Genomic DNA, 27265 nt, shown 5'->3' on the forward strand with positions numbered 1-27265 from the left:
GTCCCGCACACATCCAGGGGAGCCCCGTTTCCGCCTCCTAGCTCGAGATGAGGGATCCTTTCCCTGTTTCGTAGGGAAAGAATTCCCGGCGTTCCCGTCGCATTTCAAGAGGTGGAGCTCTCCACAGGAAAGGCGAGAGGAACTCCAGGGTCGTGGCACCATTCCAAGAGACCCCCAGATGTGTCAGTCCATTACAGAGGAACCTGTTTTCCCTGCACTGCCTTGACGTTCAAGCAGAGGATCGACTCCCACCACGTGTGCACGTGGGACAGCCCTGTTTGAAAGCCTCGTGGGAAAGCCTCGTGGGAAAGACTCGAGGGAAAACCATAGATCCTTTATCCACGCGGCGGACTGCGTGACACTGCTGCTACCGCTCTGGAGGAAAGCGAAAGTGCATGCCCGCATTCGAGACGAGGACTGACTTCCCTGGGGAGACTCCAGAAGTACCCCAAGATCCATGTCATCACTGGAGAGGAATCCTCAGGATCGGGCCCCGACTCCACACAAGGTCTTAGGCCCCGGCATCGACAGGAGAGTAATCCCGAGAGGCCCCCAAGGAACTCGCATGGGGACTGGCCTTTCCTGAGGCCACCAGAGCGGGTCCCTGAGGTCCCCGTCGTAAGTCGAGAGCACCTGCCGCAACTCGAGAAAATCCAGGAGGTTTTGCCCTCCAGGCGAGATGAGGCCCATTTCCGCTGAGGCTTCTCGAGGCCAATCACATCTAACCACTGGAACTTCCAAAGGGTCCTTCACACTCTTGCTGCAACTCAAGAAGTTCCCCGACATACCCGTCTCCACTCGAGAGGAAGCACGTGGGGTCCCGCACACATCCAGGGGGGCCCCATTTCCGCCTCCTAGCTCGAGATGAGGGATCCTTTCCCTGTTTCGTAGGGAAAGAATTCCCGGCGATCCCGTCGCATCTCAAGAGGAGGCGCTCTCCACAGGAAAGGCGAAAGGAACTCCAGGGTAGTGCCACCATTCCAAGAGTGCCCCAGATGAGTCAGTCCATTCTAGAGGAACCTGTTTTCCCTGCACTGCCTTGACGTTCAAGCCGAGGATCCACTCCCACCACGTGTGCACGTGGGACAGCCCTGTGGGAAAGCCTCGTGGAAAGCCTCGTGGGAAAGACTCGAGGGAAAACCATAGATCCTTTTATCCACGCGGCGGACTGCGTAACACTGCTGCTACCACTATGGAGGAAAGCGCAAGTGCATGCCCGCATTCGAGACGAGGACTGATTCCCCTGGGGAGACTCCAGACTTACCCCAAGATCCAGTTCAGCACTGGAGAGGAATCCTCAGGTTCCGGCCCCGACTCCACACAAGGTCTTAGGCCCCGGCATCGACGGGAGAGGAATCCCGAGAGGCCCCCGAGGAACTCGCATGGGGACTGGCCTTTCCTGAGGCCACCAGAGCGGGTCCCTGAGGTCCCCGTCGTAAGTCGAGAGCACCTGCCGCAACTCGAGAAAATCCAGGAGGTTTTGCCCTCCAGGCGAGATGAGGCCCATTTCCGCTGAGGCTTCTCGAGGCTAATCACGTCTAACCACTGGAACTTCCAAAGAGTCCTTCACACCCTTGCTGCAACTCAAGAAGTTCCCCGACATACCCGTCTGCACTCGAGAGGAAGCACGTGGTGTCCCGCACACATCCAGGGGAGCCCCGTTTCCGCCTCCTAGCTCGAGATGAGGGATCCTTTCCCTGTTTTTTAGGGAAAGAATTCCCGGCGTTCCCGTCGCATCTCAAGAGGAGGCGCTCTCCACAGGAAAGGGGAGAGGAACTCCAGGGTCGTGCCACCATTCCAAGAGTCCCCCAGATGTGTCAGTCCATTCCAGAGGAACCTGTTTTCCCTGCACTGCCTTGACGTTCAAGCCAAGGATCGACTCCCACCACGTGTGCACGTGGGACATCCCTGTGGGAAAGCCTCGTGGGAAAGCCTCGTGGGAAAGACTCGAGGGAAAACCATAGATCCTTTGATCCACGAGGCGGACTGCGTGACACTGCTGCTACAGCTCTGGAGGAAAGCGCAAGTGCATGCCCGCATTCGAGACGTAGACTGACTCCCCTGGGGAGACTCCAGAAGTACCCCAAGATCCATGTCAGCACTGGAGAGGAATCCTCAGGTTCCGGCCCCGACTCCACACAAGGACTTAGGCCCCGGCATCGACGGGAGAGGGATCCCGAGAGGCCCCCGAGGAACTCGCATGGGGACTGGCTTTTCCTGAGGCCACCAGAGCGGGTCCCTGAGGTCCCCGTCGTAAGTCGAGATCACTTGCCGCAACTCGAGAAAATCCAGGAGGTTTTGCCCTCCAGGCGAGATGAGGCTCATTTCCGCTGAGGCTTCTCGAGGCTAATCACGTCTAAACACTGGAACTTCCAAAGGGTCCTTCACACCCTTGCTGCAACTCAAGAACTTCCCCGACATAGCCGTCTGCACTCGAGAGGAAGCAGGTGTTGTCCCGCACACATCCAGGGGAGCCCCGTTTCCGCCTCCTAGCTCGATATGAGGGATCCTTTCCCTGTTTCGTAGGGAAAGAATTCCCGGCGTTCCCGTCGCATCTCAAGAGGAGGCGCTCTCCACAGGAAAGGCGAGAGGAACTCCAGGGTCGTGACACAATTCCAAGAGTCCCCCAGATGTGTCAGTCCATTCCAGAGGAACCTGTTTTCCCTGCACTGCCTTGACGTTCAAGCCGAGGATCGACTCCCACAACGTGTGCACGTGGGACAGCCCTGTGGGAAAGCCTCGTGGGAAAGCCTCGTGGGAAAGACTCGAGGGAAAACCATAGATACTTTGATCCACGCGGCGGACTGCGTGACACTGCTGCTACCGCTCTGGAGGAAAGCGCAAGTGCATGGCCGCATTGGAGACGAGGACTGACTCCCCTGGGGAGACTCCAGAAGTACCCCAAGATCCATGTCAGCACTGGAGAGGAATCCTCAGGTTCCGGCCCCGACTCCACACAAGGTCTTAGGCCCCGGCATCGACGGGAGAGGAATCCCGAGAGGCCCCCGAGGAACTCGCATGGGGACTGGCCTTTCCTGAGGCCACCAGAGCGGGTCCCTGAGGTCCCCGTCGTAAGTCGAGAGCACCTGCCGCAACTCGGGAAAATCCAGGAGGTTTTGCCCTCCAGGCGAGATGAGGCCCATTTCCGCTGAGGCTTCTCGAGGCCAATTACTTCTAACCACTGGAACTTCCAAAGGGTCCTTCACACCCTTGCTGCAACTCAAGAAGTTCCCCGACATACCCGTCTGCACTCGAGAGGAAGCAAGTGGTGTCCCGCACACATCCAGGGGAGCCCCGTTTCCGCCTCCTATCTCGAGATGAGGGATCCTTTCCCTGTTTCGTAGGGAAAGAATTCCCGGCGTTCCCGTCGCATCTCAAGAGGAGGCGCTCTCCACAGGAAAGGCGAGAGGAACTCCAGGGTCGTGCCACCATTCCAAGAGTCCCCGAGATGTGTCAGTCCATTCCAGAGGAACCTGTTTTCCCTGCACTGCCTTGACGTTCAAGCCGAGGATCGAGTCCCACCACGTGTGCACGTGGGACAGCCCTGTGGCAAAGCCTCGTGGGAAAGCCTCGTGGGAAAGACTCGAGGGAAAACCATAGATCCTTTGATCCACGCGGCGGACTGCGTGACACTGCTGCTACCGCTCTGGAGGAAAGCGCAAGTGCACGCCCGCATTCGAGACGAGGACTGACTCCCCTGGGGAGACTCCAGAAGTACCCCAAGATCCATGTCAGCACTGGAGAGGAATCCTCTGGTTCCGGCCCCGACTCCACACAAGGTCTTAGGCCCCGGCATCGACGGGAGAGGAATCCCGAGAGGCCCCCGAGGAACTCGCATGGGGACTGGCCTTTCCTGAGGCCACCAGAGCGGGTCCCTGAGGTCCCCGTCGTAAGTCGAGAGCACCTGCCGCAACTCGAGAAAATTCAGGAGGTTTTGCCCTCCAGGCGAGATGAGGCAGATTTCCGCTGAGGCTTCTCGAGGCCAATCACATCTAACCACTGGAACTTCCAAAGGGTCCTTCACACCCTTGCTGCAACTCTAGAAGTTCCCCGAGATACCCGTCTCCACTCGAGAGGAAGCACGTGGTGTCCCGCACACATCCAGGGGAGCCCCGATTCCGCCTTCCAGCTCGAGATGAGGGATCCTTTCCCTGTTTCGTAGGGAAAGAATTCCCGGCGTTCCCGTCGCAACTCAAGAGGAGGCGCTCTCCACAGGACAGGCGAGAGGAACTCCAGGGTCATGCCACCATTCCAAGAGTCCCCCAGATGTGTCAGTCCATTCCAGAGGAACCTGTTTTCCCTGCACTGCCTTGACGTTCAAGCCGAGGATCGACTCCCACCACGTGTGCACGTGGGACAGCCCTGTGGGAAAGCCTCGTGGGAAAGCCTCGTGGGAAAGACTCGAGGGAAAACCATAGATCCTTTGATCCACGCGGCGGACTGCGTGACACTGCTGCTACCGCTCTGGAGGAAAGCGCAAATGCATGCCCGCATTCGAGACGAGGACTGACTCCCCTGGGGAGACTCCAGAAGTACCCCAAGATCCATGTCAGCACTGGAGAGGAATCCTCAGGTTCCGACCCCGACTCCACACAAGGTCTTAGGCCCCGGCATCGACGGGAGAGGAATCCCGAGACGCCCCCGAGGAACTCGCATGAGGACTGGCCTTTCCTGAGGCCACCAGAGCGAGTCCCTGAGGTCCCCGTCGTAAGTCGAGAGCACCTGCCGCAACTCGGGAAAATCCAGGAGGTTTTGCCCTCCAGGCGAGATGAGGCCCATTTCCGCTGAGGCTTCTTGAGGCCAATCACATCTAACCACTGGAACTTCCAAAGGGTCCTTCACACGCTTGCTGCAACTCAAGAAGTTCCCCGACATACCCGTCTGCACTCGAGAGGAAGCACGTGGTGTCCCGCTCACATCCAGGGGAGCCCCGTTTCCGCCTCCTAGCTCGAGATGAGGGATCCTTTCCCTGTTTCGTAGGGAAAGAATTCCCGGCGTTCCCGTCGCATCTCAAGAGGAGGCGCTCTCCACAGGAAAGGCGAGAGGAACTCCAGGGTCATGCCACCATTCCAAGAGTCCCCCAGATGTGTCAGTCCATTCCAGAGCAACCTGTTTTAACTGCACTGCCTTGACGTTCAAGCCGAATATCGACTCCCACCACGTGTGCACGTGGGACAGCCCTGTGGGAAAGCCTCATGGGAAAGCCTCGTGGGAAAGACTCGAGGGAAAACCATAGATCCTTTGATCCACGCGGCGGACTGCGTGACACTGCTGCTACCGCTCTGGAGGAAAGCGCAAATGCATGCCCGCATTCGAGACGAGGACTGACTCCCCTGGGGAGACTCCAGAAGTACCCCAAGATCCATGTCAGCACTGGAGAGGAATCCTCAGGTTCCGGCCCCGACTCCACACAAGGTCTTAGGCCCCGGCATCGACGGGACAGGAATCCCGAGAGGCCCCCGAGGAACTCGCATGGGGACTGGCCTTTCCTGAGGCCACCAGAGCGGGTCCCTGTCGAGAGCACCTGCCGCAACTCGAGAAAATCCAGGAGGTTTTGCCCTCCAGGCGAGATGAGGCCCATTTCCGCTGAGGCTTCTCGAGGCCAAGCACATCTAACCACTGGAACTTCCAAAGGGTCCTTCACACCCTTGCTGCAACTCAAGAAATTCCCCGACATACCCGTCTCCACTCGACAGGAAGCACGTGGTGTCCCGCACACATCCAGTGGAGCCCCGTTTCCGACTCCTAGCTCGAGATGAGGGATCCTTTCCCTGTTTCGTAGGGAAAGAATTCCCGGCGTTCCGTCGCATCTCAAGAGGAGGCGCTCTCCACAGGAAAGGCGAGAGGAACTCCAGGGTCGTGCCACCATTCAAAGAGTCCCCCAGATGTGTCAGTCCATTCCAGAGGAACCTGTTTTCCCTGCACTGCCTTGACGTTCAAGCCGAGGATCGAGTCCCACCACGTGTGCACGTGGGACAGCCCTGTGGGAAAGCCTCGTGGGAAAGCCTCGTGGGAAAGACTCGAGGGAAAAACATAGATCCTTTGATCCACGCGGCGGACTGCGTGACACTGCTGCTACCGCTCTGGAGGAGAGCGCAAGTGCATGCCCACATTCGAGACGAGGACTGACTCCCCTGGGGAGACTCCAGAAGTACCCCAAGATCCATGTCAGCACTGGAGAGGAATCCTCAGGTTCCGGCCCCGACTCCACACAAGGTCTTAGGCCCCGGCATCGACGGGAGAGGAATCCCGAGAGGCCCCCGAGGAACTCGCATGGGGACTGGCCTTTCCTGAGGCCACCAGAGCGGGTCCCTGAGGTCCCCGTCGTAAGTCGAGAGCACCTGCCGCAACTCGAGAAAATCCAGGAGGTTTTGCCCTCCAGGCGAGATGAGGCCCATTTCCGCTGAGGCTTCTCGAGGCCAATCACATCTAACCACTGGAACTTCCAAAGGGTCCTTCACACCATTGCTGCAACTCAAGAAGTTCCCCGACATACCCGTCTCCACTCGAGAGGAAGCAAGTGGGGTCCCTCACAAATCCAGGGGAGCCCCGTTTCCGCCTCCTAGCTCGAGATGAGGGATCCTTCCCTGTTTCGTAGGGAAAGAATTCCCGGCGTTTCAGTCGCATCTCAAGAGGAGGCGCTCTCCACAGGAAAGGCGAGAGGAACTCCAGGGTCGTGACACCATTCCAAGAGTCCCCCAGATGTGTCAGTCCATTCAAGAGGAACCTGTTTTCCCTGCACTGCCTTGACGTTCAAGCCGAGGATCGAGTCCCACCACGTGTGCACGTGGGACAGCCCTGTGGGAAAGCCTCGTGGGAAAGCCTCGTGGGAAAGACTCGAGGGAAAAACATAGATCCTTTGATCCACGCGGCGGACTGCGTGACACTGCTGCTACCGCTCTGGAGGAGAGCGCAAGTGCATGCCCACATTCGAGACGAGGACTGACTCCCCTGGGGAGACTCCAGAAGTACCCCAAGATCCATGTCAGCACTGGAGAGGAATCCTCAGGTTCCGGCCCCGACTCCACACAAGGTCTTAGGCCCCGGCATCGACGGGAGAGGAATCCCGAGAGGCCCCCGAGGAACTCGCATGGGGACTGGCCTTTCCTGAGGCCACCAGAGCGGGTCCCTGAGGTCCCCGTCGTAAGTCGAGAGCACCTGCCGCAACTCGAGAAAATCCAGGAGGTTTTGCCCTCCAGGCGAGATGAGGCCCATTTCCGCTGAGGCTTCTCGAGGCCAATCACATCTAACCACTGGAACTTCCAAAGGGTCCTTCACACCATTGCTGCAACTCAAGAAGTTCCCCGACATACCCGTCTCCACTCGAGAGGAAGCAAGTGGGGTCCCTCACAAATCCAGGGGAGCCCCGTTTCCGCCTCCTAGCTCGAGATGAGGGATCCTTCCCTGTTTCGTAGGGAAAGAATTCCCGGCGTTTCAGTCGCATCTCAAGAGGAGGCGCTCTCCACAGGAAAGGCGAGAGGAACTCCAGGGTCGTGACACCATTCCAAGAGTCCCCCAGATGTGTCAGTCCATTCAAGAGGAACCTGTTTTCCCTGCACTGCCTTGACGTTCAAGCCGAGGATCGACTCCCACCACGTGTGCACGTGGGACAGCCCTGTGGGAAAGCCTCGTGGGAAAGCCTCGTGGGAAAGACTCGAGGGAAAACCATAGATCCTTTGATCCACGCGGCGGACTGCGTGACACTGCTGCTACCGCTCTGGAGGAAAGCGCAAGTGCATGCCCGCATTCGAGACGAGGACTGACTCCCCTGGGGAGACTCCAGAAGTACCCCAAGATCCATGTCAGCACTGGAGAGGAATCCTCAGGTTCCGGCCCCGACTCCACACAAGGTCTTAGGCCCCGGCATCGACGGGAGAGGAATCCCGAGACGCCCCCGAGGAACTCGCATGGGGACTGGCCTTTCCTGAGCCCACCAGAGCGGGTCCCTGAGGTCCCCGTCGTAAGTCGAGAGCACCTGCCGCAACTCGAGAAAATCCAGGAGGTTTTGCCCTCCAGGCGAGATGAGGCCCATTTCCGCTGAGGCTTCTCGAGGCCAATCACATCTAACCACTGGAACTTCCAAAGGGTCTTTCACACCCTTGCTGCAACTCAAGAAGTTCCCCGACATACCCGTCTCCACTCGAGAGGAAGCACGTGGTGTCCCGCACACATCCAGGGGAGCCCCGTTTCCGCCTCCTAGCTCGAGATGAGGGATCCTTTCCCTGTTTCGTAGGGAAAGAATTCCCGGCGTTCCCGTCGCATCTCAAGAGGAGGCGCTCTCCTCAGGAAAGGCGAGAGGAACTCCAGGGTCGAGACACCATTCCAAGAGTCCCCCAGATGTGTCAGTCCATTCCAGAGGAACCTGTTTTCCCTGCACTGCCTTGACGTTCAAGCCGAGGATCGACTCGCACAACGTGTGCACGAGGGACAGCCCTGTGGGAAAGCCTCGTGGGAAAGCCTCGTGGGAAAGACTCGAGGGAAAACCATAGATCCTTTGATCCACGCGGCGGACTGCGTGACACTGCTGCTACCGCTCTGGAGGAAAGCGCAAGTGCATGCCCGCATTCGAGACGAGGACTGACTCCCCTGGGGAGACTCCAGAAGTACCCCAAGATCCATGTCAGCACTGGAGAGGAATCCTCAGGTTCCGGCCCGGAATCCACACAAGGTCTTAGGCCCCGGCATCGACGGGAGAGGAATCCCGAGAGGCCCCCGAGGAACTCGCATGGGGACTGGCCTTTCCTGAGGCCACCAGAGCGGGTCCCTGAGGTCCCCGTCGTAAGTCGAGAGCACCTGCCGCAACTCGAGAAAATCCAGGAGGTTTTGCCCTCCAGGCGAGATGAGGCCCATTTCCGCTGAGGCTTCTCGAGGCCAATCACATCTAACCACTGGAACTTCCAAAGGGTCCTTCACACCATTGCTGCAACTCAAGAAGTTCCCCGACATACCCGTCTCCACTCGAGAGGAAGCACGTGGGGTCCCGCACACATCCAGGGGAGCCCCGTTTCCGCCTCCTAGCTCGAGATGAGGGATCCTTCCCTGTTTCGTAGGGAAAGAATTCCCGGCGTTTCAGTCGCATCTCAAGAGGAGGCGCTCTCCACAGGAAAGGCGAGAGGAACTCCAGGGTCGTGACACCATTCCAAGAGTCCCCCAGATGTGTCAGTCCATTCCAGAGGAACCTGTTTTCCCTGCACTGCCTTGACGTTCAAGCCGAGGATCGACTCCCACCACGTGTGCACGTGGGACAGCCCTGTGGGAAAGCCTCGTGGGAAAGCCTCGTGGGAAAGACTCGAGGGAAAACCATAGATCCTTTGATCCACGCGGCGGACTGCGTGACACTGCTGCTACCGCTCTGGAGGAAAGCGCAAGTGCATGCCCGCATTCGAGACGAGGACTGACTCCCCTGGGGAGACTCCAGAAGTACCCCAAGATCCATGTCAGCACTGGAGAGGAATCCTCAGGTTCCGGCCCCGACTCCACACAAGGTCTTATGCCCCGGCATCGACGGGAGAGGAATCCCGAGAGGCCCCCGAGGAACTCGCATGGGGACTGGCCTTTCCTGAGCCCACCAGAGCGGGTCCCTGAGGTCCCCGTCGTAAGTCGAGAGCACCTGCCGCAACTCGAGAAAATCCAGGAGGTTTTGCCCTCCAGGCGAGATGAGGCCCATTTCCGCTGAGGCTTCTCGAGGCCAATCACATCTAACCAGTGGAACTTCCAAAGGGTCCTTCACACCATTGCTGCAACTCAGGAAGTTCCCCGACATACCCGTCTCCACTCGAGAAGAAGCACGTGGGGTCCCGCACACATCCAGGGGAGCCCCGTTTCCGCCTCCTAGCTCGAGATGAGGGATCCTTTCCCTGTTTCGTAGGGAAAGAATTCCCGGCGTTCCCGTCGCATCTCAAGAGGAGGCGCTCTCCACAGGAAAGGCGAGAGGAACTCCAGGGTCGAGACACCATTCCAAGAGTCCCCCAGATGTGTCAGTCCATTCCAGAGGAACCTGTTTTCCCTGCACTGCCTTGACGTTCAAGCCGAGGATCGACTCCCACCACGTGTGCACTTGGGACAGCCCTGTGGGAAAGCCTCGTGGGAAAGCCTCGTGGGAAAGACTCGAGGGAAAACCATAGATCCTTTGATCCACGCGGCGGACTGCGTGACACTGCTGCTACCGCTCTGGAGGAAAGCGCAAGTGCATGCTCGCATTCGAGACGAGGACTGACTCCCCTGGGGAGACTCCAGAAGTACCCCAAGATCCATGTCAGCACTGGAGAGGAATACTCAGGTTCCGGCCCCGACTCCACACAAGGTCTTAGGCCCCGGCATCGACGGGAGAGGAATCCAGAGACGCCCCCGAGGAACTCGCATGTGGACTGGCCTTTCCTGAGGCCACCAGAGCGGGTCCCTGAGGTCCCCGTCGTAAGTCGAGAGCACCTGCCGCAACTCGAGAAAATCCAGGAGGTTTTGCCCTCCAGGCGAGATGAGGCCCATTTCCGCTGAGGCTTCTCGAGTCCAATCACATCTAACCACTGGAACTTCCAAAGGGTCCTTCACACCCTTGCTGCAACACAAGAAGTTCCCCGACATACCCGTCTCCACTAGAGAGGAAGCACGTGGTGTCCCGCACACATCCAGGGGAGCCCCGTTTCGCCTCCTAGCTCGAGATGAGGGATCCTTTCCCTGTTTCGTAGGGAAAGAATTCCCGGCGTTCCCGTCGCATCTCAAGAGGAGGCGCTCTCCACAGGAAAGGCGAGAGGAACTCCAGGGTCGTGCCACCATTCCAAGAGTCCCCCAGATGTGTCAGCCCATTCCAGAGGAACCTATTTTCCCTGCACTGCCTTGACGTTCAAGCCGAGGATCGACTCCCACCACGTGTGCACGTGGGACAGCCCTGTGGGAAAGCCTCGTGGGAAAGCCTCGTGGGAAAGACTCGAGGGAAAACCATAGATCCTTTGATCCACGCGGCGGACTGCGTGACACTGCTGCTACCGCTCTGGAGGAAAGCGCAAGTGCATGCCCACATTCGAGACGAGGACTGACTCCCCTGGGGAGACTCCAGAAGTACCCCAAGATCCATGTCAGCACTGGAGAGGAATCCTCAGGTTCCGGCCCCGACTCCACACAAGGTCTTAGGCCCCGGCATCGATGGGAGAGGAATCCCGAGAGGCCCCCGAGGAACTCGCATAGGGACTGGCCTTTCCTGAGGCCACCAGAGCGGGTCCCTGAGGTCCCCGTCGTAAGTCGAGAGCACCTGCCGCAACTCGAGAAAATCCAGGAGGTTTTGCCCTCCAGGCGAGATGAGGCCCATTTCCGCTGAGGCTTCTCGAGGCCAATCACATCTAACCACTGGAACTTCCAAAGGGTCCTTCACACCATTGCTGCAACTCAAGAAGTTCCCCGACATACCCGTCTCCACTCGAGAGGAAGCAAGTGGGGTCCCTTACACATCCAGGGGAGCCCCGTTTCCGCCTCCTAGCTCGAGATGAGGGATCCTTTCCCTGTTTCGTAGGGAAAGAATTCCCGGCGTTCCCGTCGCATCTCAAGAGGAGGCGCTCTCCACAGGAAAGGCGAGAGGAACTCCAGGGTCGTGACACCATTCCAAGAGTCCCCCAGATGTGTCAGTCCATTCCAGAGGAACCTGTTTTCCCTGCACTGCCTTGACGTTCAAGCCGAGGATCGACTCCCACCACGTGTGCACGTGGGACAGCCCTGTGGGAAAGCCTCGTGGGAAAGCCTCGTGGGAAAGACTCGAGGGAAAACCATAGATCCTTTGATCCACGCGGCGGACTGCGTGACACTGCTGCTACCGCTCTGGAGGAAAGCGCAAGTGCATGCCCGCATTCGAGACGAGGACTGACTCCCCTGGGGAGACTCCAGAAGTACCCCAAGATCCATGTCAGCACTGGAGAGGAATCCTCAGGTTCCGGCCCCGACTCCACACAAGTTCTTAGGCCCCGGCATCGACGGGAGAGGAATCCCGAGAGGCCCCCGAGGAACTCGCATGGGGACTGGCCTTTCCTGAGGCCACCAGAGCGGGTCCCTGAGGTCCCCGTCGTAAGTCGAGAGCACCTGCCGCAACTCGAGAAAATCCAGGAGGTTTTGCCCTCCAGGCGAGATGAGGCCCATTTCCGCTGAGGCTTCTCGAGGCCAATCACATCTAACCACTGGAACTTCCAAAGGGTCCTTCACACCCTTGCTGCAACTCAAGAAGTTCCCCGACATACCCGTCTCCACTAGAGAGGAAGCACGTGGTGTCCCGCACACATCCAGGGGAGCCCCGTTTCGCCTCCTAGCTCGAGATGAGGGATCCTTTCCCTGTTTCGTAGGGAAAGAATTCCCGGCGTTCCCGTCGCATCTCAAGAGGAGGCGCTCTCCACAGGAAAGGCGAGATGAACTCCAGGGTCGTGCCACCATTCCAAGAGTCCCCCAGATGTGTCAGCCCATTCCAGAGGAACCTGTTTTCCCTGCACTGCCTTGACGTTCAAGCCGAGGAAAGACTCCCACCAGGTGTGCACGTGGGACAGCCCTGTGGGAAAGCCTCGTGGAAAAGCCTCGTGGGAAAGACTCGAGGGAAAACCATAGATCCTTTGATCCACGCGGCGGACTGCGTGACACTGCTGCTACCGCTCTGGAGGAAAGCGCAAGTGCATGCCCGCATTCGAGACGAGGACTGACTCCCCTGGGGAGACTCCAGAAGTACCCCAAGATCCATGTCAGCACTGGAGAGGAATCCTCAGGTTCCGGCCCGGAATCCACACAAGGTCTTAGGCCCCGGCATCGACGGGAGAGGAATCCCGAGAGGCCCCCGAGGAACTCGCATGGGGACTGGCCTTTCCTGAGGCCACCAGAGCGGGTCCCTGAGGTCCCCGTCGTAAGTCGAGAGCACCTGCCGCAACTCGAGAAAATCCAGGAGGTTTTGCCCTCCAGGCGAGATGAGGCCCATTTCCGCTGAGGCTTCTCGAGGCCAATCACATCTAACCACTGGAACTTCCAAAGGGTCCTTCACACCATTGCTGCAACTCAAGAAGTTCCCCGACATACCCGTCTCCACTCGAGAGGAAGCACGTGGGGTCCCGCACACATCCAGGGGAGCCCCGTTTCCGCCTCCTAGCTCGAGATGAGGGATCCTTCCCTGTTTCGTAGGGAAAGAATTCCCGGCGTTTCAGTCGCATCTCAAGAGGAGGCGCTCTCCACAGGAAAGGCGAGAGGAACTCCAGGGTCGTGACACCATTCCAAGAGTCCCCCAGATGTGTCAGTCCATTCCAGAGGAACCTGTTTTCCCTGCACTGCCTTGACGTTCAAGCCGAGGATCGACTCCCACCACGTGTGCACGTGGGACAGCCCTGTGGGAAAGCCTCGGGGGAAAGCCTCGTGGGAAAGACTCGAGGGAAAACCATAGATCCTTTGATCCACGCGGCGGACTGCGTGACACTGCTGCTACCGCTCTGGAGGAAAGCGCAAGTGCATGCCCGCATTCGAGACGAGGACTGACTCCCCTGGGGAGACTCCAGAAGTACCCCAAGATCCATGTCAGCACTGGAGAGGAATCCTCAGGTTCCGGCCCCGACTCCACACAAGGTCTTAGGCCCCGGCATCGACGGGAGAGGAATCCCGAGACGCCCCCGAGGAACTCGCATGGGGACTGGCCTTTCCTGAGCCCACCAGAGCGGGTCCCTGAGGTCCCCGTCGTAAGTCGAGAGCACCTGCCGCAACTCGAGAAAATCCAGGAGGTTTTGCCCTCCAGGCGAGATGAGGCCCATTTCCGCTGAGGCTTCTCGAGGCCAATCACATCTAACCACTGGAACTTCCAAAGGGTCTTTCACACCCTTGCTGCAACTCAAGAAGTTCCCCGACATACCCGTCTCCACTCGAGAGGAAGCACGTGGTGTCCCGTACACATCCAGGGGAGCCCCGTTTCTGCCTCCTAGCTCGAGATGAGGGATCCTTTCCCTGTTTCGTAGGGAAAGAATTCCCGGCGTTCCCGTCGCATCTCAAGAGGAGGCGCTCTCCACAGGAAAGGCGAGAGGAACTCCAGGGTCGAGACACCATTCCAAGAGTCCCCCAGATGTGTCAGTCCATTCCAGAGGAACCTGTTTTCCCTTCACTGCCTTGACGTTCAAGCCGAGGATCGACTCCCACCACGTGTGCACGTGGGACAGCCCTGTGGGAAAGCCTCGTGGGAAAGCCACGTGGGAAAGACTAGAGGGAAAACCATAGATCCTTTGATCCACGCGGCGGACTGCGTGACACTGCTGCTACCGCGCTGGAGGAAAGCGCAAGTGCATGCCCGCATTCGAGACGAGGACTGACTCCCCTGGGGAGACTCCAGAAGTACCCCAAGATCCATGTCAGCACTGGAGAGGAATCCTCAGGTTCCGGCCCCGACTCCACACAAGGTCTTAGGCCCCGGCATCAACGGGAGAGGAATCCCGAGAGGCCCCCGAGGAACTCGCATGGGGACTGGCCTTTCCTGAGGCCACCAGAGCGGGTCCCTGAGGTCCCCGTCGTAAGTCGAGAGCACCTGCCGCAACTCGAGAAAATCCAGGAGGTTTTGCCCTCCAGGCGTGATGAGGCCCATTTCCGCTGAGGCTTCTCGAGTCCAATCACATCTAACCACTGGAACTTCCAAAGGGTCCTTCACACCCTTGCTGCAACTCAAGAAGTTCCCCGACATACCCGTCTCCACTCGAGAGGAAGCACGTGGTGTCCCGCACACATCCAGGGGAGCCCCGTTTCCGCCTCCTAGCTCGAGATGAGGGATCCTTTCCCTGTTTCGTAGGGAAAGAATTCCCGGCGTTCCCGTCGCATCTCAAGAGGAGGCGCTCTCCACAGGAAAGGCGAGAGGAACTCCAGGGTCGTGACACCATTCCGAGAGTCCCCCAGATGTATCAGCCCATTCCAGAGGAACCTGTTTTCCCTGCACTGCCTTGACGTTCAAGCCGAGGATCGACCCCCACCACGTGTGCACGTGGGACAGCCCTGTGGGAAAGCCTCGGGGGAAAGCCTCGTGGGAAAGACTCGAGGGAAAACCATAGATCCTTTGATCCACGCGGCGGACTGCGTGACACTGCTGCTAACGCTCTGGAGGAAAGCGCATGTGCATGCCCGCATTCGAGACGAGGACTGACTTCCTTGGGGAGACTCCAGAAGAACCCCAAGATCCATGTCAGCACTGGAGAGGAATCCTCAGGTTCCGGCCCCGACTCCACACAAGGTCTTAGGCCCCGGCATCGACGGGAGAGGAATCCCGAGAGGCCCCCGAGGAACTCGCATGGGGACTGGCCTTTCCTGAGGCCACCAGAGCGGGTCCCTGAGTTCCCATCGTAAGTCGAGAGCACCTGCCGCAACTCGAGAAAATCCAGGAGGTTTTGCCCTCCAGGCGAGATGAGGCCCATTTCCGCTGAGGCTTCTCGAGGCCAATCACATCTAACCACTGGAACTTCCAAAGGGTCCTTCACACCCTTGCTGCAACTCAAGAAGTTCCCCGACATACCCGTCTCCACTCGAGAGGAAGCACGTGGGTCCCGCAAACATCCAGGGGAGCCCCGTTTCCGCCTCCTAGCTCGAGATGAGGGATCCTTTCCCTGTTTCGTAGGGAAAGAATTCTCGGCGTTCCCGTCGCATCTCAAGAGGAGGCGCTCTCCACAGGAAAGGCGAGAGGAACTCCAGGGTCGTGCCACCATTCCAAGAGTCCCCCAGATGTGTCAGTCCATTCCAGAGGAACCTGTTTTCCCTGCACTGCCTTGACGTTCAAGCCGAGGATCGACTCCCACCACGTGTGCACGTGGGACAGCCCTGTGGGAAAGCCTCGTGGGAAAGCCTCGTGGGAAAGACTCGAGGGAAAACCATAGATCCTTTGATCCACGCGGCGGACTGCGTGACACTGCTGCTACCGCTCTGGAGGAAAGCGCAAGTGCATGCCCGCATTCGAGACGAGGACTGACTCCCCTGGGGAGACTCCAGAAGTACCCCAAGATCCATGTCAGCACTGGAGAGGAATCCTCAGGTTCCGGCCCCGACTCCACACAACGTCTTAGGCCCCGGCATCGACGGGAGAGGAATCCCGAGAGGCCCCCGAGGAACTCGCATGGGGACTGGCCTTTCCTGAGGCCACCAGAGCGGGTCCCTGAGGTCCCTGTCGTAAGTCGAGAGCACCTGCCGCAACTCGAGAAAATCCAGGAGGTTTTGCCCTCCAGGCGAGATGAGGCACATTTCCGCTGAGGCTTCTCGAGGCCAATCACATCTAACCACTGGAACTTCCAAAGGGTCCTTCACACCCTTGCTGCAACTCAAGAAGTTCCCCGACATACCCGTCTCCACTCGAGAGGAAGCACGTGGGGTCCCGCACACATCCAGGGGAGCCCCGTTTACGCCTCCTAGCTCGAGATGAGGGATCCTTTCCCTGTTTCGTAGGGAAAGAATTCCCGGCGTTCCCGTCGCATCTCAAGAGGAGGCGCTCTCCACAGGAAAGGCGAGAGGAACTCCAGGGTCGTGACACCATTCCAAGAGTCCGCCAGATGTGTCAGTCCATTCCAGAGGAACCTGTTTTCCCTGCACTGCCTTGACGTTCAAGCCGAGGATCGACTCCCACCACGTATGCACTTGGGACAGCCCTGTGGGAAAGCCTCGTGGGAAAGCCTCGTGGGAAAGACTCGAGGGAAAACCATAGATCCTTTGATCCACGTGGCGGACTGCGTGACACTGCTGCTACCGCTCTGGAGGAAAGCGCAAGTGCATGCCCGCATTCGAGACGAGGACTGACTCCCCTGGGGAGACTCCAGAAGTACCCCAAGATCCATGTCAGCACTGGAGAGGAATCCTCAGGTTCCGGCCCCGACTCCACACAAGGTCTTAGGCCCCGGCATCGACGGGAGAGGAATCCCGAGACGCCCCCGAGGAACTCGCATGGGGACTGGCCTTTCCTGAGGCCACCAGAGGGGTTCCCTGAGGTCCCCGTCGTAAGTCGAGAGCACCTGCCGCAACTCGAGAAAATCCAGGAGGTTTTGCCCTCCAGGCGAGATGAGGCCCATTTCCGCTGAGGCTTCTCGAGGCCAATCACATCTAACCACTGGAACTTCCAAAGGGTCCTTCACACCCTTGCTGCAACTCAAGAAGTTCCCCGACATACCCGTCTCCACTAGAGAGGAAGCACGTGGTGTCCCGCACACATCCAGGGGAGCCCCGTTTCGCCTCCTAGCTCGAGATGAGGGATCCTTTCCCTGTTTCGTAGGGAAAGAATTCCCGGCGTTCCCGTCGCATCTCAAGAGGAGGCGCTCTCCACAGGAAAGGCGAGAGGAACTCCAGGGTCGAGACACCATTCCAAGAGTCCCCCAGATGTGTCAGCCCATTCCAGAGGAACCTGTTTTCCCTTCACTGCCTTGACGTTCAAGCCGAGGATCGACTCCCACCAGGTGTGCACGTGGGACAGCCCTGTGGGAAAGCCTCGTGGGAAAGCCACGTGGGAAAGACTAGAGGGAAAACCATAGATCCTTTGATCCACGCGGCGGACTGCGTGACACTGCTGCTACCGCGCTGGAGGAAAGCGCAAGTGCATGCCCGCATTCGAGACGAGGACTGACTCCCCTGGGGAGACTCCAGAAGTACCCCAAGATCCATGTCAGCACTGGAGAGGAATCCTCAGGTTCCGGCCCCGACTCCACACAAGGTCTTAGGCCCCGGCATCGACGGGTGAGGAATCCCGAGAGGCCCCCGTGGAACTCGCATGGGGACTGGCCTTTCCTGAGGCCACCAGAGCGGGTCCCTGAGGTCCCCGTCGTAAGTCGAGAGCACCTGCCGCAACTCGAGAAAATCCAGGAGGTTTTGCCCTCCAGGCGAGATGAGGCCCATTTCCGCTGAGGCTTCTCGAGGCCAATCACATCTAACCACTGGAACTTCCAAAGGGTCCTTCACACCCTTGCTGCAACTCAAGAAGTTCCCCGACATACCCGTCTCCACTCGAGAGGAAGCACGTGGGTCCCGCAAACATCCAGGGGAGCCCCGTTTCCGCCTCCTAGCTCGAGATGAGGGATCCTTTCCCTGTTTCGTAGGGAAAGAATTCCCGGCGTTCCCGTCGCATCTCAAGAGGAGGCGCTCTCCACAGGAAAGGCGAGAGGAACTCCAGGGTCGTGACACCATTCCGAGAGTCCCCCAGATGTATCAGCCCATTCCAGAGGAACCTGTTTTCCCTGCACTGCCTTGACGTTCAAGCCGAGGATCGACCCCCACCACGTGTGCACGTGGGACAGCCCTGTGGGAAAGCCTCGGGGGAAAGCCTCGTGGGAAAGACTCGAGGGAAAACCATAGATCCTTTGATCCACGCGGCGGACTGCGTGACACTGCTGCTAACGCTCTGGAGGAAAGCGCATGTGCATGCCCGCATTCGAGACGAGGACTGACTTCCTTGGGGAGACTCCAGAAGAACCCCAAGATCCATGTCAGCACTGGAGAGGAATCCTCAGGTTCCGGCCCCGACTCCACACAAGGTCTTAGGCCCCGGCATCGACGGGAGAGGAATCCCGAGAGGCCCCCGAGGAACTCGCATGGGGACTGGCCTTTCCTGAGGCCACCAGAGCGGGTCCCTGAGTTCCCATCGTAAGTCGAGAGCACCTGCCGCAACTCGAGAAAATCCAGGAGGTTTTGCCCTCCAGGCGAGATGAGGCCCATTTCCGCTGAGGCTTCTCGAGGCCAATCACATCTAACCACTGGAACTTCCAAAGGGTCCTTCACACCCTTGCTGCAACTCAAGAAGTTCCCCGACATACCCGTCTCCACTCGAGAGGAAGCACGTGGGTCCCGCAAACATCCAGGGGAGCCCCGTTTCCGCCTCCTAGCTCGAGATGAGGGATCCTTTCCCTGTTTCGTAGGGAAAGAATTCTCGGCGTTCCCGTCGCATCTCAAGAGGAGGCGCTCTCCACAGGAAAGGCGAGAGGAACTCCAGGGTCGTGCCACCATTCCAAGAGTCCCCCAGATGTGTCAGTCCATTCCAGAGGAACCTGTTTTCCCTGCACTGCCTTGACGTTCAAGCCGAGGATCGACTCCCACCACGTGTGCACGTGGGACAGCCCTGTGGGAAAGCCTCGTGGGAAAGCCTCGTGGGAAAGACTCGAGGGAAAACCATAGATCCTTTGATCCACGCGGCGGACTGCGTGACACTGCTGCTACCGCTCTGGAGGAAAGCGCAAGTGCATGCCCGCATTCGAGACGAGGACTGACTCCCCTGGGGAGACTCCAGAAGTACCCCAAGATCCATGTCAGCACTGGAGAGGAATCCTCAGGTTCCGGCCCCGACTCCACACAACGTCTTAGGCCCCGGCATCGACGGGAGAGGAATCCCGAGAGGCCCCCGAGGAACTCGCATGGGGACTGGCCTTTCCTGAGGCCACCAGAGCGGGTCCCTGAGGTCCCTGTCGTAAGTCGAGAGCACCTGCCGCAACTCGAGAAAATCCAGGAGGTTTTGCCCTCCAGGCGAGATGAGGCACATTTCCGCTGAGGCTTCTCGAGGCCAATCACATCTAACCACTGGAACTTCCAAAGGGTCCTTCACACCCTTGCTGCAACTCAAGAAGTTCCCCGACATACCCGTCTCCACTCGAGAGGAAGCACGTGGGGTCCCGCACACATCCAGGGGAGCCCCGTTTACGCCTCCTAGCTCGAGATGAGGGATCCTTTCCCTGTTTCGTAGGGAAAGAATTCCCGGCGTTCCCGTCGCATCTCAAGAGGAGGCGCTCTCCACAGGAAAGGCGAGAGGAACTCCAGGGTCGTGACACCATTCCAAGAGTCCGCCAGATGTGTCAGTCCATTCCAGAGGAACCTGTTTTCCCTGCACTGCCTTGACGTTCAAGCCGAGGATCGACTCCCACCACGTATGCACTTGGGACAGCCCTGTGGGAAAGCCTCGTGGGAAAGCCTCGTGGGAAAGACTCGAGGGAAAACCATAGATCCTTTGATCCACGTGGCGGACTGCGTGACACTGCTGCTACCGCTCTGGAGGAAAGCGCAAGTGCATGCCCGCATTCGAGACGAGGACTGACTCCCCTGGGGAGACTCCAGAAGTACCCCAAGATCCATGTCAGCACTGGAGAGGAATCCTCAGGTTCCGGCCCCGACTCCACACAAGGTCTTAGGCCCCGGCATCGACGGGAGAGGAATCCCGAGACGCCCCCGAGGAACTCGCATGGGGACTGGCCTTTCCTGAGGCCACCAGAGGGGTTCCCTGAGGTCCCCGTCGTAAGTCGAGAGCACCTGCCGCAACTCGAGAAAATCCAGGAGGTTTTGCCCTCCAGGCGAGATGAGGCCCATTTCCGCTGAGGCTTCTCGAGGCCAATCACATCTAACCACTGGAACTTCCAAAGGGTCCTTCACACCCTTGCTGCAACTCAAGAAGTTCCCCGACATACCCGTCTCCACTAGAGAGGAAGCACGTGGTGTCCCGCACACATCCAGGGGAGCCCCGTTTCGCCTCCTAGCTCGAGATGAGGGATCCTTTCCCTGTTTCGTAGGGAAAGAATTCCCGGCATTCCCGTCGCATCTCAAGAGGAGGCGCTCTCCACAGGAAAGGCGAGAGGAACTCCAGGGTCGAGACACCATTCCAAGAGTCCCCCAGATGTGTCAGCCCATTCCAGAGGAACCTGTTTTCCCTTCACTGCCTTGACGTTCAAGCCGAGGATCGACTCCCACCAGGTGTGCACGTGGGACAGCCCTGTGGGAAAGCCTCGTGGGAAAGCCACGTGGGAAAGACTAGAGGGAAAACCATAGATCCTTTGATCCACGCGGCGGACTGCGTGACACTGCTGCTACCGCGCTGGAGGAAAGCGCAAGTGCATGCCCGCATTCGAGACGAGGACTGACTCCCCTGGGGAGACTCCAGAAGTACCCCAAGATCCATGTCAGCACTGGAGAGGAATCCTCAGGTTCCGGCCCCGACTCCACACAAGGTCTTAGGCCCCGGCATCGACGGGTGAGGAATCCCGAGAGGCCCCCGTGGAACTCGCATGGGGACTGGCCTTTCCTGAGGCCACCAGAGCGGGTCCCTGAGGTCCCCGTCGTAAGTCGAGAGCACCTGCCGCAACTCGAGAAAATCCAGGAGGTTTTGCCCTCCAGGCGAGATGAGGCCCATTTCCGCTGAGGCTTCTCGAGGCCAATCACATCTAACCACTGGAACTTCCAAAGGGTCCTTCACACCCTTGCTGCAACTCAAGAAGTTCCCCGACATACCCGTCTCCACTCGAGAGGAAGCACGTGGGTCCCGCAAACATCCAGGGGAGCCCCGTTTCCGCCTCCTAGCTCGAGATGAGGGATCCTTTCCCTGTTTCGTAGGGAAAGAATTCTCGGCGTTCCCGTCGCATCTCAACAGGAGGCGCTCTCCACAGGAAAGGCAAGAGGAACTCCAGGGTCGTGACACCATTCCAAGAGTCCCCCAGATGTGTCAGTCCATTCCAGAGGAACCTGTTTTCCCTGCACTGCCTTGACGTTCAAGCCGAGGATCGACTCCCACCACGTGTGCACGTGGGACAGCCCTGTGGGAAAGCCTCGTGGGAAAGCCTCGTGGGAAAGACTCGAGGGAAAACCATAGATCCTTTGATCCACGCGGCGGACTGCGTGACACTGCTGCTACCGCTCTGGAGGAAAGCGCAAGTGCATGCCCGCATTCGAGACGAGGACTGACTCCCCTGGGGAGACTCCAGAAGTACCCCAAGATCCATGTCAGCACTGGAGAGGAATCCTCAGGTTCCGGCCCCGACTCCACACAACGTCTTAGGCCCCGGCATCGACGGGAGAGGAATCCCGAGAGGCCCCCGAGGAACTCGCATGGGGACTGGCCTTTCCTGAGGCCACCAGAGCGGGTCCCTGAGGTCCCCGTCGTAAGTCGAGAGCACCTGCCGCAACTCGAGAAAATCCAGGAGGTTTTGCCCTCCAGGCGAGATGAGGCACATTTCCGCTGAGGCTTCTCGAGGCCAATCACATCTAACCACTGGAACTTCCAAAGGGTCCTTCACACCCTTGCTGCAACTCAAGAAGTTCCCCGACATACCCGTCTCCCCTCGAGAGGAAGCACGTGGGGTCCCGCACACATCCAGGGGAGCCCCGTTTACGCCTCCTAGCTCGAGATGAGGGATCCTTTCCCTGTTTCGTAGGGAAAGAATTCCCGGCGTTCCCGTCGCATCTCAAGAGGAGGCGCTCTCCACAGGAAAGGCGAGAGGAACTCCAGGGTCGTGACACCATTCCAAGAGTCCGCCAGATGTGTCAGTCCATTCCCGAGGAACCTGTTTTCCCTGCACTGCCTTGACGTTCAAGCCGAGGATCGACTCCCACCACGTGTGCACTTGGGACAGCCCTGTGGGAAAGCCTCGTGGGAAAGCCTCGTGGGAAAGACTCGAGGGAAAACCATAGATCCTTTGATCCACGTGGCGGACTGCGTGACACTGCTGCTACCACTCTGGAGGAAAGCGCAAGTGCATGCCCGCATTCGAGACGAGGACTGACTCCCCTGGGGAGACTCCAGAAGTACCCCAAGATCCATGTCAGCACTGGAGAGGAATCCTCAGGTTCCGGCCCCGACTCCACACAAGGTCTTAGGCCCCGGCATCGACGGGAGAGGAATCCCGAGACGCCCCCGAGGAACTCGCATGGGGACTGGCCTTTCCTGAGGCCACCAGAGGGGTTCCCTGAGGTCCCCGTCGTAAGTCGAGAGCACCTGCCGCAACTCGAGTAAATCCAGGAGGTTTTCACCTCCAGGCGAGATGAGGCCCATTTCCGCTGAGGCTTCTCGAGGCCAATCACATCTAACCACTGGAACTTCCAAAGGGTCCTTCACACCCTTGCTGCAACTCAAGAAGTTCCCCGACATACCCGTCTCCACTCGAGAGGAAGCACGTGGGTCCCGCAAACATCCAGGGGAGCCCCGTTTCCGCCTCCTAGCTCGAGATGAGGGATCCTTTCCCTGTTTCGTAGGGAAAGAATTCTCGGCGTTCCCGTCGCATCTCAAGAGGAGGCGCTCTCCACAGGAAAGGCGAGAGGAACTCCAGGGTCGTGCCACCATTCCAAGAGTCCCCCAGATGTGTCAGTCCATTCCAGAGGAACCTGTTTTCCCTGCACTGCCTTGACGTTCAAGCCGAGGATCGACTCCCACCACGTGTGCACGTGGGACAGCCCTGTGGGAAAGCCTCGTGGGAAAGCCTCGTGGGAAAGACTCGAGGGAAAACCATAGATCCTTTGATCCACGCGGCGGACTGCGTGACACTGCTGCTACCGCTCTGGAGGAAAGCGCAAGTGCATGCCCGCATTCGAGACGAGGACTGACTCCCCTGGGGAGACTCCAGAAGTACCCCAAGATCCATGTCAGCACTGGAGAGGAATCCTCAGGTTCCGGCCCCGACTCCACACAACGTCTTAGGCCCCGGCATCGACGGGAGAGGAATCCCGAGAGGCCCCCGAGGAACTCGCATGGGGACTGGCCTTTCCTGAGGCCACCAGAGCGGGTCCCTGAGGTCCCTGTCGTAAGTCGAGAGCACCTGCCGCAACTCGAGAAAATCCAGGAGGTTTTGCCCTCCAGGCGAGATGAGGCCCATTTCCGCTGAGGCTTCTCGAGGCCAATCACATCTAACCACTGGAACTTCCAAAGGGTCCTTCACACCCTTGCTGCAACTCAAGAAGTTCCCCGACATACCCGTCTCCACTCGAGAGGAAGCACGTGGGGTCCCGCACACATCCAGGGGAGCCCCGTTTACGCCTCCTAGCTCGAGATGAGGGATCCTTTCCCTGTTTCGTAGGGAAAGAATTCCCGGCGTTCCCGTCGCATCTCAAGAGGAGGCGCTCTCCACAGGAAAGGCGAGAGGAACTCCAGGGTCGTGACACCATTCCAAGAGTCCGCCAGATGTGTCAGTCCATTCCAGAGGAACCTGTTTTCCCTGCACTGCCTTGAGGTTCAAGCCGAGGATCGACTCCCACCACGTATGCACTTGGGACAGCCCTGTGGGAAAGCCTCGTGGGAAAGCCTCGTGGGAAAGACTCGAGGGAAAACCATAGATCCTTTGATCCACGTGGCGGACTGCGTGACACTGCTGCTACCGCTCTGGAGGAAAGCGCAAGTGCATGCCCGCATTCGAGACGAGGACTGACTCCCCTGGGGAGACTCCAGAAGTACCCCAAGATCCATGTCAGCACTGGAGAGGAATCCTCAGGTTCCGGCCCCGACTCCACACAAGGTCTTAGGCCCCGGCATCGACGGGAGAGGAATCCCGAGACGCCCCCGAGGAACTCGCATGGGGACTGGCCTTTCCTGAGGCCACCAGAGGGGTTCCCTGAGGTCCCCGTCGTAAGTCGAGAGCACCTGCCGCAACTCGAGAAAATCCAGGAGGTTTTGCCCTCCAGGCGAGATAAGGCCCATTTCCGCTGAGGCTTCTCGAGGCCAATCACATCTAACCACTGGAACTTCCAAAGGGTCCTTCACACCCTTGCTGCAACTCAAGAAGTTCCCCGACATACCCGTCTCCACTAGAGAGGAAGCACGTGGTGTCCCGCACACATCCAGGGGAGCCCCGTTTCGCCTCCTAGCTCGAGATGAGGGATCCTTTCCCTGTTTCGTAGGGAAAGAATTCCCGGCGTTCCCGTCGCATCTCAAGAGGAGGCGCTCTCCACAGGAAAGGCGAGAGGAACTCCAGGGTCGTGCCACCATTCCAAGAGTCCCCCAGATGTGTCAGCCCATTCCAGAGGAACCTGTTTTCCCTGCACTGCCTTGACGTTCAAGCCGAGGAAAGACTCCCACCAGGTGTGCACGTGGGACAGCCCTGTGGGAAAGCCTCGTGGGAAAGCCTCGTGGGAAAGACTCGAGGGAAAACCATAGATCCTTTGATCCACGCGGCGGACTGCGTGACACTGCTGCTACCGCTCTGGAGGAGAGCGCAAGTGCATGCCCACATTCGAGACGAGGACTGACTCCCCTGGGGAGACTCCAGAAGTACCCCAAGATCCATGTCAGCACTGGAGAGGAATCCTCAGGTTCCGGCCCCGACTCCACACAAGGTCTTAGGCCCCGGCATCGACGGGTGAGGAATCCCGAGAGGCCCCCGTGGAACTCGCATGGGGACTGGCCTTTCCTGAGGCCACCAGAGCGGGTCCCTGAGGTCCCCGTCGTAAGTCGAGAGCACCTGCCGCAACTCGAGAAAATCCAGGAGGTTTTGCCCTCCAGGCGAGATGAGGCCCATTTCCGCTGAGGCTTCTCGAGGCCAATCACATCTAACCACTGGAACTTCCAAAGGGTCCTTCACACCATTGCTGCAACTCAAGAAGTTCCCCGACATACCCGTCTCCACTCGAGAGGAAGCAAGTGGGGTCCCTCACAAATCCAGGGGAGCCCCGTTTCCGCCTCCTAGCTCGAGATGAGGGATCCTTCCCTGTTTCGTAGGGAAAGAATTCCCGGCGTTTCAGTCGCATCTCAAGAGGAGGCGCTCTCCACAGGAAAGGCGAGAGGAACTCCAGGGTCGTGACACCATTCCAAGAGTCCCCCAGATGTGTCAGTCCATTCCAGAGGAACCTGTTTTCCCTGCACTGCCTTGACGTTCAAGCCGAGGATCGACTCCCACCACGTGTGCACGTGGGACAGCCCTGTGGGAAAGCCTCGTGGGAAAGCCTCGTGGGAAAGACTCGAGGGAAAACCATAGATCCTTTGATCCACGCGGCGGACTGCGTGACACTGCTGCTACCGCTCTGGAGGAAAGCGCAAGTGCATGCCCGCATTCGAGACGAGGACTGACTCCCCTGGGGAGACTCCAGAAGTACCCCAAGATCCATGTCAGCACTGGAGAGGAATCCTCAGGTTCCGGCCCCGACTCCACACAAGGTCTTAGGCCCCGGCATCGACGGGAGAGGTATCCCGAGACGCCCCCGAGGAACTCGCATGGGGACTGGCCTTTCCTGAGGCCACCAGAGCGGGTCCCTGAGGTCCCCGTCGTAAGTCGAGAGCACCTGCCGCAACTCGAGAAAATCCAGGAGGTTTTGCCCTCCAGGCGAGATGAGGCCCATTTCCGCTGAGGCTTCTCGAGGCCAATCACATCTAACCACTGGAACTTCCAAAGGGTCTTTCACACCCTTGCTGCAACTCAAGAAGTTCCCCGACATACCCGTCTCCACTCGAGAGGAAGCACGTGGTGTCCCGCACACATCCAGGGGAGCCCCGTTTCCGCCTCCTAGCTCGAGATGAGGGACCCTTTCCCTGTTTCGTAGGGAAAGAATTCCCGGCATTCCCGTCGCATCTCAAGAGGAGGCGCTCTCCTCAGGAAAGGCGAGAGGAACTCCAGGGTCGAGACACCATTCCAAGAGTCCCCCAGATGTGTCAGTCCATTCCAGAGGAACCTGTTTTCCCTGCACTGCCTTGACGTTCAAGCCGAGGATCGACTCGCACAACGTGTGCACGAGGGACAGCCCTGTGGGAAAGCCTCGTGGGAAAGCCTCGTGGGAAAGACTCGAGGGAAAACCATAGATCCTTTGATCCACGCGGCGGACTGCGTGACACTGCTGCTACCGCTCTGGAGGAAAGCGCAAGTGCATGCCCGCATTCGAGACGAGGACTGACTCCCCTGGGGAGACTCCAGAAGTACCCCAAGATCCATGGCAGCACTGGAGAGGAATCCTCAGGTTCCGGCCCGGAATCCACACAAGGTCTTAGGCCCCGGCATCGACGGGAGAGGAATCCCGAGAGTCCCCCGAGGAACTCGCATGGGGACTGGCCTTTCCTGAGGCCACCAGAGCGGGTCCCTGAGGTCCCCGTCGTAAGTCGAGAGCACCTGCCGCAACTCGAGAAAATCCAGGAGGTTTTGCCCTCCAGGCGAGATGAGGCCCATTTCCGCTGAGGCTTCTCGAGGCCAATCACATCTAACCACTGGAACTTCCAAAGGGTCCTTCACACCATTGCTGCAACTCAAGAAGTTCCCCGACATACCCGTCTCCACTCGAGAGGAAGCACGTGGGGTCCCGCACACATCCAGGGGAGCCCCGTTTCCGCCTCCTAGCTCGAGATGAGGGATCTTTCCCTGTTTCGTAGGGAAAGAATTCCCGGCGTTTCAGTCGCATCTCAAGAGGAGGCGCTCTCCACAGGAAAGGCGAGAGGAACTCCAGGGTCGTGACACCATTCCAAGAGACCCCCAGATGTGTCAGTCCATTCCAGAGGAACCTGTTTTCCCTGCACTGCCTTGATGTTCAAGCCGAGGATCGACTCCCACCACGTGTGCACGTGGGACAGCCCTGTGGGAAAGCCTCGTGGGAAAGCCTCGTGGGA

Source organism: Ovis canadensis, chromosome 25 (genome assembly GCF_042477335.2).
Source record: "Ovis canadensis isolate MfBH-ARS-UI-01 breed Bighorn chromosome 25, ARS-UI_OviCan_v2, whole genome shotgun sequence".
NCBI lineage: Eukaryota > Metazoa > Chordata > Mammalia > Artiodactyla > Bovidae > Ovis > Ovis canadensis.